Source organism: Chrysochloris asiatica, unplaced genomic scaffold (genome assembly GCF_000296735.1).
Source record: "Chrysochloris asiatica unplaced genomic scaffold, ChrAsi1.0 scaffold00062, whole genome shotgun sequence".
NCBI lineage: Eukaryota > Metazoa > Chordata > Mammalia > Afrosoricida > Chrysochloridae > Chrysochloris > Chrysochloris asiatica.
Genome location: NW_006408580.1, coordinates 2,569,101 through 2,575,144, shown reverse-complemented (window position 1 = coordinate 2,575,144; position 6,044 = coordinate 2,569,101). Strand labels below are relative to the sequence as shown.

The window sequence follows — 6,044 nt, the reverse complement described above, 5'->3', positions numbered from 1 at the left end:
TTTTCAAATGGAACTTGCTTTTTAAGTGATAAAGACATGCACTTGAGGGGAAGGTTTTCATCTGTGTTTTGCAAGCCCAAATTAATGAGCATGATAAATCGTTATTGCTGGCACTGGATTTATCCCAAGTGGTGCTGTCTGATTCTACTCTTGAGCCCATAGTATGTCACCCCAACCCTCCCCTAGCCCTCACCCTTTCCATGCCCATTGACTTGGGACAGCCCTTGTTGACATGCCAATCATTAAGAAGGGGTGGGGATAGGTCACAGTGCATGGGGGGTTCAAAGTCACAGTGAATGGAGCGAGGGGGGATCACAGTGCAAGTCAGGTCATCCTATGCTCAAGTCCAACTGTCTACCACAACAGTGCGACCTGTGGCAGATGACCCAGGAGGCTGTGATGGCAGCAGCAGTAGCATGGCATCCTTTCTCGCCCATAGTTATCTGTGCTATTTGAAGCCTTGTGACCCATCAGGACCTAGCAGTTGTCTGATTACATTATTGTGCTGCTTACTATCTTCTGGCTGGGAGATCCTGGTTGGCCTGTAGATGATGGGCTTCTCCTGCTTTTCCTCAGGGCTGACACTGCCGAGGATCTGTTTCCTGGTCTCTGTGTACTCCACCTTCTGCTGCACTAGGGACTTGATTGAAAGAGCTACCCTGCTGGTAAAGTTGGAGCTGTTCACCACACCATTGCTGGTGGGCCTCTTGAAGATGTGGATCATGGGAAGTCTATCTTAAATCACAATGGGCACCCAGGGAGGAAATTTGGACTTCTTCTCCTTTTGTGTAATCTTCAGGTTTTTTTCCCAACCATCTGTCTATTTCCCTTCTGTCTGCTGCCTCCTCCCAGCTCTCAGCTACCTCCTCATCTTAAATCTTACTCACCACTTTCCCTCTTTCCCTAATCCCTCCCCATGATTGCCAGTAAGTCACTTCTAATAACTACAGTGAATCTACATGGACTAAATGTTTTAATCAAAAGGCACAGAGTGAAAGTCTGGATAAAAAACATGATCCAACTATATGCTGTTTATAAAAGACACACCTTAAACCAAAGGACACAAATTAGTTGAAAGTACAGGGATGGGAAAAAACATTCCATGCAAATAATAACCAAAAGAGAACTGGAATGGCAATTTTAATATAAGACAAAGTAGGATTTAAGACAAAATTTATTAGAATTGATAAGGATGAAAATTATTTAGTGATGAAAGGGTAAATTAAACAAGAAGTCTTAACAATCATAAATATATATGCACCCAGTATTGTGGTACCTAATGTGCTGGACTGCAAGGTTGGTTTGAACCGCTAGGTCAGCTGTTCAAGCTCACCAGATGCTCCTCACAAACCCTATACAGGATCACTATGAGTTGGAATGGACTTGATGGCACTTAACAACAACAACAAATAAATAGAGCAAACACTGATAGAGTCGAAGGAAGAAATACATAAGACTATAATAATAGTTGGAGATTTCGATACACAAATTTCAATATTGGACAGACCATCTAGAAAGAAAATCAACAAGGAAACAGAGCATCTAAATGTCAATATAAATCAACTAGACTTAACAGACACAAAATACTCCACCCCAAAACAGTGCACCAAGCATTCAAATAACCAAAATAAAAATAAGAGGGGATGTTACAACTGACCTGATGGAATAAAAGGAATTATGACAGACTGGTATGAACAACTAGTTGTACAGCAACAAACTGGATAGCCTAGATGAAACTGACAAATTCTTAGATGCACACAACCTACCCAAAGTGACTCAAGAGGAAATAGAAAGTCTCTTCAAAAGATGAAGAGATGAAATCTGTGATTAACGATCTCATAAAATAAATGTATTGGATCAGATATCTAGGGGGAAATCTAAAATTATTTACAGAATTATTGACAGCAATACTGTTTAAATTCTTCCAATAAGATAGACAAAGAAGGACTACTCCCTAATTCATTCAAAGAAGCAAACTTTACCCTGATACTAAACCAGACAGAGACACCATAAGAAAAGAAAACTACAGTCCAATATCTCTTTTGAATATAATGCAAAAAATCTAGTCAACAGAATCCAACAGTATATTAATGGAGTCATACATCATGACGGCACTTAACAACAACAACAACAACATGACTGTTGCAGACCGTCCAGACCCGGTCAGGAGTTCGAGGCCCTGTGGGCCTAAGAGTTGCAGACTGTACAAGCCGCAGGCTCTGAGGAACAGACTCTAGCCACCTAGCAGACATAGTAAACTGTCTTTCATCTTATTGTTCAGTTATGTTTATTATTAATTTCATACATGAAGCCCTGATATCCACAGATAAATGTAATATTTTCCTAAAAGCCGAGACTGTAAAATTCCAAAAAGGCATAGTTCTTCCCTCAAAGAATTCAGTCAAAGTAAATTGGGTGGCTTCCCGAGTCTTTGTTATAAGGACAAAAGGACACCCTCCCTAAAGTGTTTCCAGGTGCAGCCCTATTCACCCAGGCATCTCTTTTCCTGAAGAACCTGTTCTGGGCAACTGACACAATGGGAATCCTCCCAATCCTCCTTTTCCTTCCCCCATTTGAGGCTAGGTGCTAAAAGGTATGTTAATTAAGCTTGAGAAACCAAGTTGTGGTCATGAGATTTGAACCTGCGAAGTACAATGTAAAGCCTGAATGTCTGGAAAATTATGTATGTTAGCTGTACCTTGTCTTAGTCCCTCCCAGCTTTGTGTAAAGTATCTCCCCTAAATAAAACGGAGGCGCAGAACGAATCCAGGTGCATTACGACTAGCAAGGCGTGCGTTACAGCATGCAGGGGGCTCAGTCCAGCATTGCAACCATACTGACTATTTAGCCAAGATGTTTACTATGCAGGATATTACGGCCTTCATGGCTGAGATGTTTGCAATGCAGGATCTGCCTGATGCCAGTCCCACATCCACTCTAGTTTCGGGGTGTCTCTTTGTCTCTCTCTTTGTGTCCTTGTGTGTCTTTCTATATCTTTATTGTTGCCAGATATCCCCACCTTGTGAACCAAACACCTATGTCGAGGCAGGTTCTCGGCACATGACCAAGTGTAATTTATTCCAGAAATGCAAGCATGGCTCATCATTAGAAAATCAATCAACCAAATACACCACAACAAAAGAATAAAGGAAAAGAGAACTACATGATCATCTCTATGGTTGAAGAGAAAACATTTGAAAAAAATCCAACACCTTTTCTTGATGAAAATATTAAAGAAGATTGGAACAGAAGGGAAATTCCTCAATATGATTCAGGGCATATATGATAAGCCAACAGACAACATTATACAATGGCGAAAGACTGAAAGACTTCTCCTTGAGATCAGGAATAAGTGGTGCCCATATTTGCAACTTATATCCAATATTGTATTAGAAGCCCTAGTCAGAACAACAAGACAATAAAAGGTATTCAGATTGGAAAAGAAGTACATACTCTCTTTTCATGGATATAATTCTATTTGTAGATAATCCCAAGGAGCCAACAAGATAATATCTAGAGCGAAAAGAAGAATTTTGCAGTTACAAAATACAAAGTCAATAAACAAAAATCAGTTGGGGTTATATACATCAGCAATGAGAAATCTAAAAGGGAAATTAGGGAAGCAATTTCATTTACAATATTGTTTAAGAGAATAATATGCTGCTGCTGTTGTTATTAGGTGCAACTCATGCACAGCCTTATGCACAACAGAATGTTTCGAGTCATGCACAACCTTATGTAAAACAGAATGAAACACTGTTCAGTCCTGTGCCATCCTTACAATCATACGCTTGCGTCTACTGCTCCTGCCACTGTGCCAATCCATCTATCTTGGGACTCTTCCTCTTTTTTACTAACCCTTCACTTTACCAAGCATGTTGTCCTTCTCCAGGGACTTCTCCCTCCTGATAATATGTCCAAAGTATGAAAGACAAAGTCTCACCATCCTGGCTTCTAAGGAGCACTCTGGCTGTGCTTTTTCCAACACAGATTTGTTTGTTCTTCTGGCAGTCCATGATACTTTTAATAGTCTTCTCCAATCCCATAACTCAAATGCATTAATTCTTCTATGTTATTCCTTATTCATTGTTCAACTTTGACATGCATATGAGGATATTGACAATACCATGTAAGCATATGGATATTATCGTATCACAGACAACATTATGCTTCATAAGGACCCTGTACATAGACCAAGAGACAGTTATTAGAAAAGAACAAGGGGATTCTGAATGGTATAGAATCAGGAAAGGTGTGTACCAGAGTTGTATCTTTTTACCATACTTATTCAATCTCAGCAAATAATTCAAGAAGCTGTATTATATGAAGAAGAATGTGGCACCAGGATTGGCGGGAGACTCATTACCAACCTGTGATATGCAGATGACACAATCTTGTTTACTGGAAGGGAAAGGAAATAAAATACTGATGAAGATCAAAGACTCCAGCCTTAGTATGGACTGCATCTCAATGTAAAGAAAATTTAAATCCTCAAAACAGGACTAACAAATAATATCCTGATAAAAGGAGAAAACATTGAAGTTGTCAAAGACTTTGTTTTGTTTGGTTCGATAATCAACACTTATGGAAGCAGCAGTCAAGAAATAAAACATATTGCATTAGGCAACTCTGCCATAAAAGACCTCTATAAAGTGTTCAAGAGCAAAAAAGACAGTTTGAGGTATAAAGTGTACCTGACACAAGCCAGGGTATTTTCAGTAGCTTCATATGCATGTGAAAGTTGGATAATGAATAAAGAATCAATGGATTTGAATTATGGTGTTAGAGAAGAATACTGAAATTACCACGGACTGCCAGAAGAACAAACAAATCTGGCTTGGAAGAAGTACAGTCAGAATGCTCCTCAGAAGCTAGGATGGTGAAACTTTGTTTCTCCTTCTTTCAACATGTTGTCAAGAGGAGAGATCAGTCCCAGGAGAAGGACAGCCTACTTGGTAAAGTGGAGTGTTAGTGAAAATAAGGAAGACTCCCAATGAGATGGGTTGACACAATGGAAGCAGCAATGGGCTCAAGCATAACAATTATAAGGACCACTCAGGACTAGGTAATGTTTTGTTCTGTTGTGCATACAGTTGCTATGAGTCAGAACTGATTCAACAGCGCCTAGCAACAACATGAATTTATAGCAATACTTTTTGACTTTCCCTCATGCATTTGCGTGTGTGTGTATGTATGTGTGTTTGTGTGTACATGGGTTTTGTATGTATATATATGAGAGGGTTTCAAAAAGTTATTGAAAACATTTTATTATCTTTGAATGCCATTTTTTCCATGAGTTTTTAAGCCCCCAATAGGGTCTTTATGAGCCAGAATTGACTCGACTAACAACAATAATTTTGGAGTCCTTGTGTGACTCTGCAGGATAGTACACTGTTTGAGCCACAAGGTCAAAGGTTCAAACATCCCAAATATATATAGGTTGTTGTTAAGTGCCATCAAATTGGTTCCAACTCATAGAAACCCTCAAGGTTTCTGAGGCTTTAAACCTTCAAGTGAGCAGAAAGCCTCATGTTTCTCCTGCAGAGTGGCCAAGGTGGTCGTGATGATGGTTGTGGCCATGGAGTGGGTTTTAACCCTGTATAGAGTTTCCAATGCTATAAAGTTTTATAGAAGCAGAAAGCCCCTTTTTCCTGTGGAGTAGCTGGAGGATTCGAACTGCTGTCCTTGCAGTTAGCAGCCCAACATGGAACCCAATATGCTGTTGGATAAGCACTGGACTACTAACCATAAGGTCAGTGGTTCAAATCCATCAGTCGCTCCTTGGAAACCCGATACAGGGTTGCTGTGAGCTCGAACTGACTCAACAGCACTGAACAACAACATAAATATATATAGGAGTCTAGTGCTCTGTAGAATAAACCTGGAGTGTGAACCACAGGTCAGTGGTTTGAACCCACCAGCAACTCCGTGGGAGAAAGATGAGGCTTTCTGCTTCCACAAAGATTTATAGCCTCAGAAACCCTATACAGGGTCACTATGAGTTGGAACTGACTCAACAGCACTTAACAACAACAACAACATAT

General features: G+C 40.0%; 1 pseudogene; it reads right to left on the bottom strand.

Moving 5' to 3' along the window:
- Window positions 1-448: 448 nt before the first annotated feature.
- Window positions 449-6,044, bottom strand: part of LOC102837463 — a 41,705-nt pseudogene continuing 36,109 nt past the window's right edge.